Source organism: Oncorhynchus keta, chromosome 19 (assembly GCF_023373465.1).
Source record: "Oncorhynchus keta strain PuntledgeMale-10-30-2019 chromosome 19, Oket_V2, whole genome shotgun sequence".
NCBI lineage: Eukaryota > Metazoa > Chordata > Actinopteri > Salmoniformes > Salmonidae > Oncorhynchus > Oncorhynchus keta.
This window is the reverse complement of record NC_068439.1, coordinates 64,564,733-64,578,365: the sequence shown is the minus strand read 5'-3', so window position 1 is coordinate 64,578,365 and position 13,633 is coordinate 64,564,733. Positions and strand designations below refer to the sequence as shown.

Genomic DNA, 13,633 nt, shown 5'->3' with positions numbered 1-13,633 from the left:
CAAGATACAAATCTGTCCTTCTGCCCCTGAACAGGCAGTTAAACCAATGTTCCTAGGCCATCATTGAAAATAAGAATTTGTTCTTAACTGACTTGCCTAGTAAAATAAAGGTAAAATAAAAAATAAAAAAAAATACCTGGGGTCGAACCAGGAACACATCGACATCAGCCACACTCGAAGCAGCGTCACCCATCGCTCCACAAAAGTTGCGGCCCTTGCAGAGCAAGGGGATTAACTACTCCAAGTCTCAGAGCGAGTGACGTTTCAAACGCTATTAGTGCACACCCAGCTAATTAGCTAGCCATTTCACATCGGTTACACCAGCCATTAGGCTGATAGGCTTGAAGTCATAAACAGCGCTGTGCTTGCGAAGAGCTGCTGGCAAAATGCACGAGTGCTGTTTGAATGAATGCTTACGAGCCTGCTGCTGCCTACCATCACTCAGTCTATCAAATCATAGACTTAATTATAACATAATAACACACAGAAAAATGAACCTTTGGTAATTAATATGGTCGAATCCGAAAACTATCATTTCGAAAACAAAACATTTATTATTTCAGTGAAATACGGAACCGTTCGGTATTTTATCTAACACAACCTTCAACGTTATGTCATAATTACATAAAATTCTGGCAAATTAGTTTGCAACAAGCCATGTTGCCCAAACTGTTGCATATACCCTGACTCTGCGTACAATGAACGCAAGAGAAATGACACAATTTCACCTGGTTAATATTGCCTGCTAACCTGTGTTTCTTTTAGTTAAATATGCAGGTTTAAAAATATATACTTCTATGTATTGATTTTTAGAAAGGCATTGGTGTTTATGGTTAGCTACAGTCGTTCAACGATTGTGCTTTTTTCGCAAATGCGCTTTTGTTAAATCATCCCCCAGCATTGCATCGATTAGATGCAAAACAGGACACGCTAGATAAACGAGTAATATCATCAACCATGTGTAGTTATAACTAGTGATTATGATTGATTGATTGTTTTTTATAAGATAAGTTTGGCTTACTGCATTCACATTTACATTTACATTTAAGTCATTTAGCAGACGCTCTTATCCAGAGCGACTTACAAATTCACGTAACAGGCAGGCTCCTCGTGGAGTGCAATGAGAGGCAGGTGGTTAGAGCATTGGACTAGTTAACTGTAAGGTTGCAAGATTGGCTCCCCCGAGCTGACAAGGTGAAAATCTGTCGTTCGGCCCCTGGACAAGGCAGTTAACCCACCGTTCCTAGGCCGTAATTGAAAATAAGAATGTGTTCTTAACTGACTTGCCTAGTTAAATAAAGGTATAAAAAATAATATACCCCCATAAATACAGATTTTTTCCCCCCTGATTGTTATGAAAACTTGAAATCGGCCCTAATTAATCGGCCATTCCGATTAATGGGTCGCCCTCTATTGTCCAGTCTTGTGATCCAGTGCTGCAAGGAAAGACCTAGTTAAGCTGCAGTTGGCCTTCAGTTAAGCTGCAGTTTTGCTCTTCATTGTAATCAGAGGGATGATATACATACTATGCATGCCAGTCTCTCTTGGCTAAGATTTGAGGAGAACTGACTGCATCACTTCTTCTTTTTATAAGAAACAATGTGTTGAAAATCCCAAATTGTTTTCATAGTCAACTTACACACAACTCTGACACACACACACTTATCCCACCAGACATGCCACCAGGGGTCTTTTCATAGTCCCCAAATCCAGAACAAATTCAAAAAAATGTATACTATTATATAGAGCCCTTATTACATGGAACTTCCTTCCATCTCATATTGCTCAAATAAACATCAAACCCGTTTTTATTTTTTTAAACAACTCGCGGCACAACGCCTCTCCCCTATTTGACCTAGATAGTTTGTGTGTATGCATTGATATGTAGGCTACGTTGCCTAATGATCTGTATTATGTCATTCTGTATGTTCCATGGTTTGTGTGGACCCCAGGAAGAGTAGCTGCTGCTTTTGCAACAGCTAATGGGGATCCTAATAAAATATCAAATGACGTTTTCCGAGCTGTGCTTTTCTTTCCCACCAACACTAGGCCTCAGTGTCTTATTTGCTTGTCGATGTGGGTGCATCAGGGAGTCGCCACCCAGACCAGTGTGACAGGCGATGCATGAGGGATAACTGCAATATGTTGTGTACACATCCCTCCACGTCTCTCTCTTTCGCGTTTCTTTTTCTCCAGTGGCCAGCAGAGAGAGTTTGTGCTACTCTGCAGAATAATAAACAGATGTGTGGCGTATTTGTGTGCTGTATCTGTATTTTTCATTTGTCATGTTCTACAAAGGGCTTTTTTTTGTGTTTTTCCCTGTTTATTCCCTCAGTGCGTTCTGCTGTCTTGCTGTGGGTCAGTAGTGTTGGCAGGCTATAAAGAGATCATGGCAGAGAGATGATGAATGTAGAACAGAGAGAGAACAGGTCATTTCCGTGTAAAAGGACCAATGAGCACCAACGTGAAGTTCATAGGAGCATATCAAATTGGGAGTGAAATGTATATATTTGTTTAATTAAGGCATGTATACATTTGAACCATTTCCACAAAAAAAAAAAATGGTTCCTAGTCAAACAGATGGAAAAGGGGTCTTAGAAAACATCTACCAGAAAGTCTTAAATGTTATTAAAAATACATTAAAAAAACAAGGATGTTGAAGCCCCCTGCCAACTAATATCAATACTAGTTTTGGAGAGAAAAGTTTAAGAAACAATGCCTTGTGCTTTAATTTCTCTCCCCCGTGAGGAGGGAGGATAATGAAAGTTCACAGAAGTAAAGGTAGACCTATCAATTGGTTATAAGGTTTTTACTGATATAAATTTTTTTAATGAATTATTTAGTGATTTAAAACTCAATTCCGTTACCAAATCGTCTACAAAGAGAAATCATAGTAGTCTCACACCACTGTTGGGTTCACAAGTTTGGACATCACTCCACAGTAAAGAAAGTAGAGTACAGTTCAGTACTGTACAGTAGGGTTTAGTACAGCAGTGTACAGTGACATTTTTGCCAAACAAGCTCTAGTTTGGTGGACTCTGGTACATTCTAATGTTAGATTGTATTTTCAACCAGCAACTATCAGGAACTATCACTGATCAAATGTTCACACTTTCATCAGCTGTTGTACAATATGATATAAAACACAGACAAAACTTAATTTTGATTGGACGGAGCCTATAAAGAATACTTTTGAGTCTTCTGACTTCCACGTGCTTCAAACTTTCTTTTAAGTGGCATTTTCTCAGCTATCTGCAATACAGGTATGATTGAAGAATGAAGCAGGTGTTAAACATGTGCTTTGCTACACAAAAAGCAACAGTTGATTACTCCATTGTCTACACTTTGATTAAATCAGCAGACCTATAGGAATATATTTGAAAATACCATATACTTATCATTAGCTTTTAAAACAATTAAATCTGTTTTCTTTTATCTTATTTTGGACAAGAGTGAGGTTCTCTCTCCACTAGTCAACCCGCTCCTTCTGTGAGGGGGATTCACCATCTTCGTCGAATGTTTATATCATTTATCTGCTGACATTCACCGAAAGCCTACCATTGTGCAAGTAAGGAAGCCAAATGAACAACTCTCTTAATGATGCAATTCAGTAGGCTACTGACAGATCACTCACTTTAACATCACTCTCTGGCATGTCCTGATGGGCTTCATATCGAAAATACAAACGAGATCTTTAGCTTACTTGTCCCGATGTGATACCATGGACATATAACGACATTTTATGATTTATTAATGGCAAGGATATGAGATACTTTATTCAGTCAGTTCGACACCTTTTTTAAACTAGTCAAGCTTTTATACCTGAAGGGTTCCTAAAATGCTAAATAATCATTGGTATGACCATCTTAAAACAATGCCTGTGTTATATAATTTAGCAATGCAAATCATTTTCTATTCTATATTTTGCTTGTAACATTTGCATTCATTTTATGTCGTTTTTTTGAGAAGATTAGAAAATAGGACGCTGCCCCTTTAAGACAGACGTTCCCAAAGAGATATCGACATGGCTACAGTAGACTGGCCAAGATGAACTCTAGATGTATTTTTGTAGCTTTCTTTGTGTAGACTATAAACCATAGCCAGCATATTGCTGGCATGTTCACTATTGAACATTTACATTGGCAAATCACTTTACCTAAAATAAATAAGCTCAGCGAGTAGATTGATGGGTGATGATTGATGCCAGCTTGCGTGTGCTGTGTGAAGGCATCAGCTCATGTAATGCTCGAGAAGAGAGTGGCCAATCATATTGCTCAAATACAGATAGCATGAAATGTGCACGTTTAGTCTTCAATGATTTTCAATGGTAGACTGCGACAGAGCAGGTAAATCTGGAACTGGAATGCAAAAATGGGGTGAAAGTTATGAGATCCACAGGCCCGACTGACACGTTTTTACTGGCCCCTTAATGTCAGACCCTGCATGCCAAAGAAAATATATGAACACAATAGGTGGATTTCAACTCATCATTACTAGATTATATGGGACATATGCACATTCATTCTCTCTCCCTCAGCGCAAGTACATTTGACACAAGATACCACACCCAGGCACCAAGAGACGGGACAGACAGCAGACTGTCACACCAGCAGTGTTTCCCTGTCATCGCTCACTCTGTGACTGACAGGCGACTGTCCTATCAATAGATGCTAGAAGATGCATATCATTCATTTTAGAGGAAGAGGGCTCAGCAGACTCTTTTCTGACTGGCAAATTGAAAAGTAGCCTAGTTAATTTAAGTGGAAAACATACCCAGCTGAAAATGAGTCTTACAGCCGGCGCTAGTGGAAAACACTGATACAGTAAAGGATAGTAGAGTACAGTACACAGTAGAGCACACTAGAGTTGAGTACTCTATAATGTACTCTACTGTACCTAAATATACTGTATTGAACTCTATTGTACTAAGCTCTACTGTGCTGTACTTTGAGATTCATACTTGTGAAACACAGATGTCTATGATTGGTTCAGATTTGGTCCGGACCAACCAAATTTGGTCTTGTTTGAAGGCAGAGCTCATTTAAAATAATAGCCAGTGGGTAGAATAATTCTCAAATATGCAAATTTATACCTTTTTGTGTACCCATTTAGGATACATCACCATGAAGAGAATGACATTCATATCCTTAATTATGCATTTCTGTGTAGTACAGATCAGGGACTAGAGGTTGACCGATTAACCGGAATGACCAATTAATTGGGGACGATTTCAAGTTTTCATAACAATCGGAAATCTGTATTTTTGGACAACGATTTTGCCCCCAAAAATGTTTTGTTTTATTTTATTTTTTAAAACACCTTTATTTAATTAGGCAAGTCAGTGAAGAACACATTCTTATATTCAATGACGGCCTAGGAACGGTGGGTTAACTGCCTTGTTCAGGGGCAGAATGACAGAATTTGACCTTGTCAGCTCGGGGATTCAATTTTGCAACCTTACAGTTAACTAGTCCAACGCTCTAACTATATTGCACTCCACGAGGAGCCTGCCTGTTACGCGAATGCAGTAAGAAGCCAAGGTAAGTTGCTAGCTAGCATTTAAACTTATCTTATAAAAAAACAATCAATTGATCAATCATAATCACTAGTTAACTACACATGGTTGATGATATGCGGTGGGCATTTGCGAAAAAGGACTGTCGGTGCTCCAACGTGTACTTAACCATAAACATCAATGCCTTTCTTAAAATCAATACACAGAAGTCCATATTTTTAAACCTGCATATTTAGCTAAAATAAATCCAGGTTAGCAGGCAATATTAACCAGGTGAAATTGTGTCACTTCTCTTGCGTTCATTGCACGCAGAGTCGGGGTATATGCAACAGTTTGGGCCGCCTGGCAAACTAATTTTCCAGAATTTTACGTAAGTATGACATAACATTGAAGGTTGTGCAATGTAACAAAAATATTTAGACTTATAATTAAGTCTATGATTTGATAGAGCAGTCTGACTGAGCGATGGTAGGCAGCATCAGGCTCGTAAGCATTCATTCAAACAGCACTTTTGTGCATTTTGCCTGCAGCTCTTCACAATGCTTCAAGCATTGCCCTGTTTGACTTCAAGCCTATCAACTCCCAAGATTAGGCTGGTGTAACCGGGGTGCGCGCTAATAGCATTTCAAACCTCACTCGCTCTGAGACTTGCAGTAGTTGTTCCCCTTTCTCTGCAAAGGCTGTGGCTTTTGTGGAGCGATGGGTAATGATGCTTCGAGGGTAGCTGTTGTCGATGTGTTTTTTGGTCCTCCAATAATCGGTATCGGCGTTGAAAAATCATAATCGGTCGACCTCTATCGGGGACCCATGATGAAATTTGGTTACAGGGTGTAAATCCACTTCATGTACTGTAGTTCAATAGCCAAAATAGATTCAAAGTCAGTGTGTGATGTCATAGCTGAAACCCTATTCTTTCTGCAGACGTAGTTGAATCTTCATTGGGAGCAGATATTTTAGAGTTTTAGTTTTGGGAAAATGTGGACGCATAAAAACTGAGGGAGATTTGACCAAAATGGTGTTGCCAAACTTTGCATCTGCACAGGTCTTCCAGTGTTTTTGTAACATTTTCAGTGTAAATTGTTAAAAGTGGTCCTTGTGCATAGAGTTGTATAGTTTATTAAACTTTGAAATCAGTCTTTTGTTTGGCATACATTTTAAGTGAAAAATCTGAGTCTCAGCGTCATTCCTTTATCGTGGAATTGCCCAACACACACAGCAATGAAACACAGAATGCAATAAAATAGAGGGGAATAGCAGGTATAATTACATCAAAAGGATACCTGTACCATTCTGATCCACCACACTGGTGTGAATCCATCTCCATTGGGACACCATGCTTCATCTGAGGGCTTCTCTGAGACTCTCCTACAGTACCTACCTGGACTGTCCTGGGGGACACGTTCTGTTCTGTGTTTGATGAATTCTTCCACAATTAGATTATGTTTCCTTCAATTAGCCCGCATCTGTTGTTCCGTAACAGCCTTGAATCAGTGTGTGCTTGAATGTGTGTCAAGGGAAAAACATGTTCATGCAGGGACTCTCTCACATTACAGCTTGCATAATGTAGCATATACAACACACACACAGAGCAGTGAAAGTGCCTACTCTTCATGATGTGAACAGATTGTGTGGCTAGTGTGGTCTGTGTGTGGCTAGTGTGGTCTGTGTGTGGAGCAGGTGGGAGGCAGCAGAAGCAGTGCCATGCTGGGAATTGATTGAGGAATGGGATGAACAGCTTACTGCCTTCTAATCTGGTGAAGACTCTGGAAGGCTGTACAACCTGGCTAACTGGGATACATGATGATCCTGACAAGAGGCTGCAGTCTTGTTTACTAGACTCCAGAGTGAAAACAATGACACAGATATTGTTATTGTCTGTTGCTGAAGACTTGTGCTCCTGCAGACTGGTTTTAACTACACTAAGAGCATAGCTGACTATCAGGAGCTGTTGCTTCTTGTGCTTGTATCTCTCACTCACTAGCCCAATGTTACAGCCAAGATGGCTGTCTTTGACTGCTATTTGTTCACTTAGTCTTATTACAGATGATAAGGACATTGATGGAAATGTGGCATTTTGTTTTAAAGGTGTTTATCTACCTGTGCAAGGTACACAAACAAAGAATGGATATAATGGGGAGTGGTGCTAGGCTATGCTAATGCTATTCTCTACAACAATTCAGTTCCCAGCAGCCCCTAACATCATACACTGTGTAGTTGGGACTCCTTGTAGTTGTGGGCAACATACGGCATGGCTCCCTGTGGTTGTGGGCCACATACGGCATGGCTCGGTGTGGTTTTGGGCCACATACTGTATGGCTCCCTGTGGTTGTGGGCCACATACGGCATGGCTCCCTGTGGTTGTGTGCCACATACGGCATGGCTCGGTGTGGTTTTGGGCCACATACTGTATGGCTCCCTGTGGTTGTGGGCCACATACTGCATGGCTCGGTGTGGTTTTGGGCCACATACTGTATGGCTCCCTGTGGTTGTGGGCCACATACGGCATGGCTCCCTGTGGTTGTGGGCCACATACTGCATGGCTCCCTGTGGTTGTGGGCCACATACGGCATGGCTCGGTGTGGTTTTGGGCCACATACTGTATGGCTCCCTGTGGTTGTGGGCCACATACGGCATGGCTCCCTGTGGTTGTGGGCCACATACTGCATGGCTCCCTGTGGTTGTGGGCCACATACGGCATGGCTCGGTGTGGTTTTGGGCCACATACTGTATGGCTCCCTGTGGTTGTGGGCCACATACTGTATGGCTCCCTGTGGTTGTGGGCCACATACGGCATGGCTCCCTGTGGTTGTGGGCCACATACTGCATGGCTCCCTGTGGTTTTGGGCCACATACTGTATGGCTCCTTGTGGTTGTGGGCAACATACGGCATGGCTCCCTGTGGTTGTGGGCCACATACGGCATGGCTCGGTGTGGTTTTGGGCCACATACTGTATGGCTCCCTGTGGTTGTGGGCCACATACTGTATGGCTCCCTGTGGTTGTGGGCCACATACGGCATGGCTCCCTGTGGTTGTGGGCCACATACTGCATGGCTCCCTGTGGTTTTGGGCCACATACTGTATGGCTCCTTGTGGTTGTGGGCAACATACGGCATGGCTCCCTGTGGTTGTGGGCCACATACGGCATGGCTCGGTGTGGTTGTGGGTCACATACGGCATGGCTCGGTGTGGTTTTGGGCCACATACTGTATGGCTCCCTGTGGTTGTGGGCCACATACGGCATGGCTCCCTGTGGTTGTGGGCCACATACTGCATGGCTCCCTGTGGTTGTGGGCCACATACTGCATGGCTCCCTGTGGTTGTGGGCCACATACTGCATGGCTCCCTGTGGTTGTGGGCCACATACTGCATGGCTCCCTGTGGTTGTGGGCCACATACTGCATGACTCCCTGTGGTTGTGGGCCACATACTGCATGGCTCCCTGTGGTTGTGGGCCACATACTGCATGACTCCCTGTGGTTGTGGGCCACATACGGCATGGCTCCCTGTGAAGTTGTCAGGGGCTGGTGGGAATATTATGAATTAGTGATGCTGAGCGTAGTTGGTCCTGTGAGGCTCCTTGTGGGAATAGGTGATTCGTGCCGGGCAGAGAGGATAAGTTACTGAATGTGCATGAGACGCTTGAGATGAGGAAAATAGATTTTAGGGTGTGCTGCAGAAGTACAGATCCATCGTGAAACAGCAGTGAGACTTCCCTCCCTTTAAAGTTTCACTAACCTGATCCTCCAGAGAAAATAGCCAGCTACAGTCATGTTGCCGATGATTTAGATTTCTATGCTTGGCTGCATTTACATAATGATGGCAGTGATTTCATCATATGCACTTTTAATGTTCAAAGAATAGGCTACACGTCCAGTGCTCTCAAGCAAGCAGTTCTTTGTGCTGTGCTCCCATTAGCTATATCGCCTATCAGCAGCGCTCTCTGGACTGACTATATTGGCTTCCAAGTTTTATTCAAGTAGTCAAAGATACAAAGGTCTACATTTGTCACCTCCAAAAGTTCATATTAGCTTCAGCCAGGCAAAAAAAAGCTCTGCTAAGAGGATCTTCTCCAACTCGCCTGTCCTACAGCTGCTTGTCCTGAGCCCTGTGTTCTGTGCCTGCTGCTGGCACGGTAAAGCAGGAAGTGTACCCTTCAATTTGTGCTCTGATTTGTTGATTGAACTCAACTAACATTACAAAACATACATTCCATTGCATGAGCCACATCATTTGAATGAACATTCTACATTACCATGGCAATCCAGCATACCCCGACTCGATATTCACGTAATAATAAGAAATTCCCCTCGACTACGCCCAGAAATTGGTGATGAAACTCTTTCCTATTGACCCCCATTGTAAAAGCTAGCTAGCACTCGCTTACTCACATGGCTGCTAGCACCATCATGAAAAGGGGCATGAGCCCTACAATGTTAAGTTTTTCTAAGTAGTGAGAACACTCAGGTGCAGGCAATGTTGAAAAGTAATGTTTAGACGTTGTACTTTTTTAAATGTAGTTTTGTAATTTACTAAAGCAACCACAGGTTGTTTTCCCCACAGGCCTTGGCCGTGACATTCTATCTAATACCGACTGGGACTATCAGTTGATAGAACACTCCAGAATACAATGGAAATTATTGCATCACAATACCAGGCAACCATTGTGAGTGTACCCGTGAGTTTACCAGTCAAATTGCCAGAGTTAGAGCTTCCAAGCCTGTTTTAATGAATTATATTTGTTCGTTCTCCACATCATAGTTCTGCTTTCCTTCACACACTGCTCTGAGAATCCTCAATATGGGATGAGGGGGGTGGTCTGACAGCAGGGAATAAGGGAAATGGAAATTTCGCAAACAGATGATTATTTCCCAGGTTCCCCAAACTAGCTGAATGTTCCAGGCTGGTCAGCAGAGAGAATAGAGCAGGGAAACGATGAGAGGAACATGGAGGACAGGCTGCTAGGGGATGGAAACTGACATGAGGGCAGGAATAGTTTTTAATGATTAGGCTAAGCCCTTTGATTCCTTTTCCTTTTTGAATAGCCAGTTATGAGTCATGTGATTCACAGACTTTGTGGTTCTGTTGGTAGTTTCACTCTGCCCCATCCCTGTTTTGTCCTCACATGACCCCCTTGACTCTCCAACCAACCCTACAGTATGTAGGCCCATAGAAAATAAAGCACTCCCTTGGGGCTGTTTTATGAATCAATATGAATCTGCCCTTTATCTGCTCTGCCCCCTCTCTACCGTCTTAGAAGGACAACACACTGAGGGAGGTTAATCCCCTTAACACACAGAAAGCACACTATTCCCAGCTCCACTTTCAGGTCCCTTCTGACTGACTCTCCTGCATAGATCTAGCCTGGCTCAGCAGGTCAAAGAGTTGTCTCTGCTGCGTAAACACCCTCTGATCTGTGAGACCAAACACAGTCATTCAGAAGTCTCTCTGTCTCTTATCTCCACAGAGCCCTGTATTTGAGCACAGGCATGTGTTACCTGACGACAAAGCTCTGCAATAGGGGTGGGCATTTGAAATGATTTCACTATTCAAATATTGTCATGACATTTTTTGGGATATCCGGTCAGTCGAAATTCAAAAAAATCTAACAAATTGCTCTCGACTCTCTTGACCAATCAGATTGACGCAAATGCAGAGGGCAGTACAACAGCGGGCAGGCTGCTTTTCTCCGGTAGTTTTTGGCTAACGGCAACAGTGAAGCAGAATTTTGATTTAAGTTACAAAAACCTTTTCTGGTCAGAGTTTGGCATTGATCTGTGTCAGGTCCTCTTCTTGGTATGTGCCTGTAATAGCTATTTGAAGGGGGGAAAATGGCATACTGTTTGTTGGCAGGGCTGACTGGAGGGCTAAATACTCAGCAGTAGCTCAACACACCTTTCATGTAACTATGTCACAAGGATCATTTAATTTAATTAAGACCAATGCTTTTTCATTGCAAATAGGCCAAGAAAAAATACACTCACACACGTGTTTGAATACTAACGTCCGTTTGGATATTCAAATATGTTAATATTCGTGCCCATCCCCGACTCTGCACCCCCAGGTGTCATATAGGACAGCCCTAGTGATATGCCAGCATGATCTCTGCTGCACTGAGTTTGTTTGTTTCTCACTGCAGAAGATACATGTTCTCCCTCAACTCCAAGCCCCCCTCTGAACACCCGCTGCCGCTGCGGTAATCACATCTGGGCTGTCACCTCATTCCAGTATTGCCGTGACGTCTTTGGACTAGACAATGCCGGCAGTAAACAATGGGAGAGCTTCTGCCACTGATCCGCCCGCCAACAGACAGCATGCAGAGAGCACGAGAGAGCCACGAATGACGAGATTACATTTTGACTCAAATGCTTGCATTAAACCCTGACTGGAAAAGCAATTACAGCCTTGTAAATCAGGGAGGCTGGCGCTCCTTCTGAGCAGGAGCAGAACTCTCTTGGCTGTGCCGGTTCCTGTGCCTCCAGTCAGACCACGCTGCGGGAAGACGAGGCTTTATGCAGGAGGCTGAAAATAGAGCTGTCTGGATGGAGACAGGTAACCCACAGTGAACAAAACCTTTCCCATTAGGGAATAGTCCACCAGAACAGCCTGCTGCTTTCTATTGCAAACAAATCCTAGCACTACTGAATGAGAATCAATACAGCCCTGTGTTCAATGCCTCCCATCTCTCCACAGCTTCTAATTCAGTGGCTCTGACAAATGGCTCCAGCTCCCAGTCGTCTAGCTACTAGCTACATCAACCAACAGAACCGCTGGCTTGTTGCTGGCGTCCCCTCAGCAGGACCACTGTTGTCTAAGAGTAAGGTGTGAGCGGCGAGAGGCTACGAGGGAGTGGAGCCCAGAGTTTCGGGGTAAATTAAACCCCAGACTCATTGAGCCAAGATCTCTCTCTCTTCCTCTCTATGTGGGAGTCGATAAACTAATCTAATTTCCGTAGGAGACTGCTGGCTGGTATGGGGAGTCCACGCTGTGCTGTAAATGACTTCCTACCAGCATTCTCTACAGGCGGGCCCTTTAACCGAGGGATGAGAAGTTGTTCTGGGGCTGTTTGTTTAGGCCCAGGCATAGTGGAGCTGGGTACATTTTATCAAGGGGGAAAAGGGTGAGAGGTGCCTTTCCATAAACAACACTATGAGCCCCTCTCGAAGTTTCTCCCACAATCTTAAGCATATACAGTGGACTTTCCATGATGGACTGAGCCAAACACAGACTCACACTTAGGCTAAACTATTCTGACTGTGAAGGGTAGGTCCTCCTAATTCACATCTTCTATCTGGCACGTACAATTTACTTTTTAACACTCAATTTCATTCCAATCTTTCCATCTTGGAGACTATAGCTTGTGCATTATCATCTCATCATTAGAAATGCCAGAGGTAACCGAGAGAGAACGCAGTGGTTGCTATGGTGTTCACATTGCAGGAAGAGCAGACATCATTAATAAACACTTTTGCCGTTGTGTTTGGTGTTCTTGTTATTCTTCGCTTGATTAAGTATAACAGAAAGAAGTGTCGATCTCACAAAACTCTCCAGAAAATACTCATCTGTAAACCAATGAGTAATATCTCACGGCCCACTGCTCCGCTTAAGAGGGACTGTATTGTTTCTGTCCCTTGATTCTCTAAAGATTTGTCTCATAGGATATGGGGATAACAGGGATATCGTGGCTACCCTCATCCACTTAGATGGTTTTGCCAGTGATTTTCAATAGACAGCGTGCAGTTGATCCTATCTCCCTATGTGGATCTGAGTGACTGAGATTCCTGGAGAAAACATTATTTTAATCTCTGTCTGGTCTCATCTTTTGCTCGAGGGGGATTTCCGCTTCAATCTGTCTCTCTGTATCAACTGGAGAGAATGGCAGTATATTTCTCTTTTTCTCCCTTACAGCCTAATCCTCCCAACAACAAACTAGAGGACACACTGGTAGTCGCTACCCTGCAGAGGAGAACTGAGATATGACTGTGCAGAGAGAGAATTAGGCACTAGCACTGTGTTGGGATGCATTGTTAGTGCAGCCGGAAAGCCCATTCCCTTCCAATTTATCACTTCAATAGCCCTAATTATTTCTGGCCTGTTATTTTCCCATATGCTATGCTAAC

At 43.2% G+C, this 13,633-nt stretch overlaps 1 protein-coding gene across 1 annotated transcript in view; it reads left to right on the top strand.

Annotated features, from left to right (window-relative positions):
- LOC118398686 (mannosyl-oligosaccharide 1,2-alpha-mannosidase IA-like) overlaps positions 1–13,633 on the top strand; it is a 169,735-nt gene that overhangs the window by 25,828 nt on the left and 130,274 nt on the right. The window lies entirely within an intron of this gene.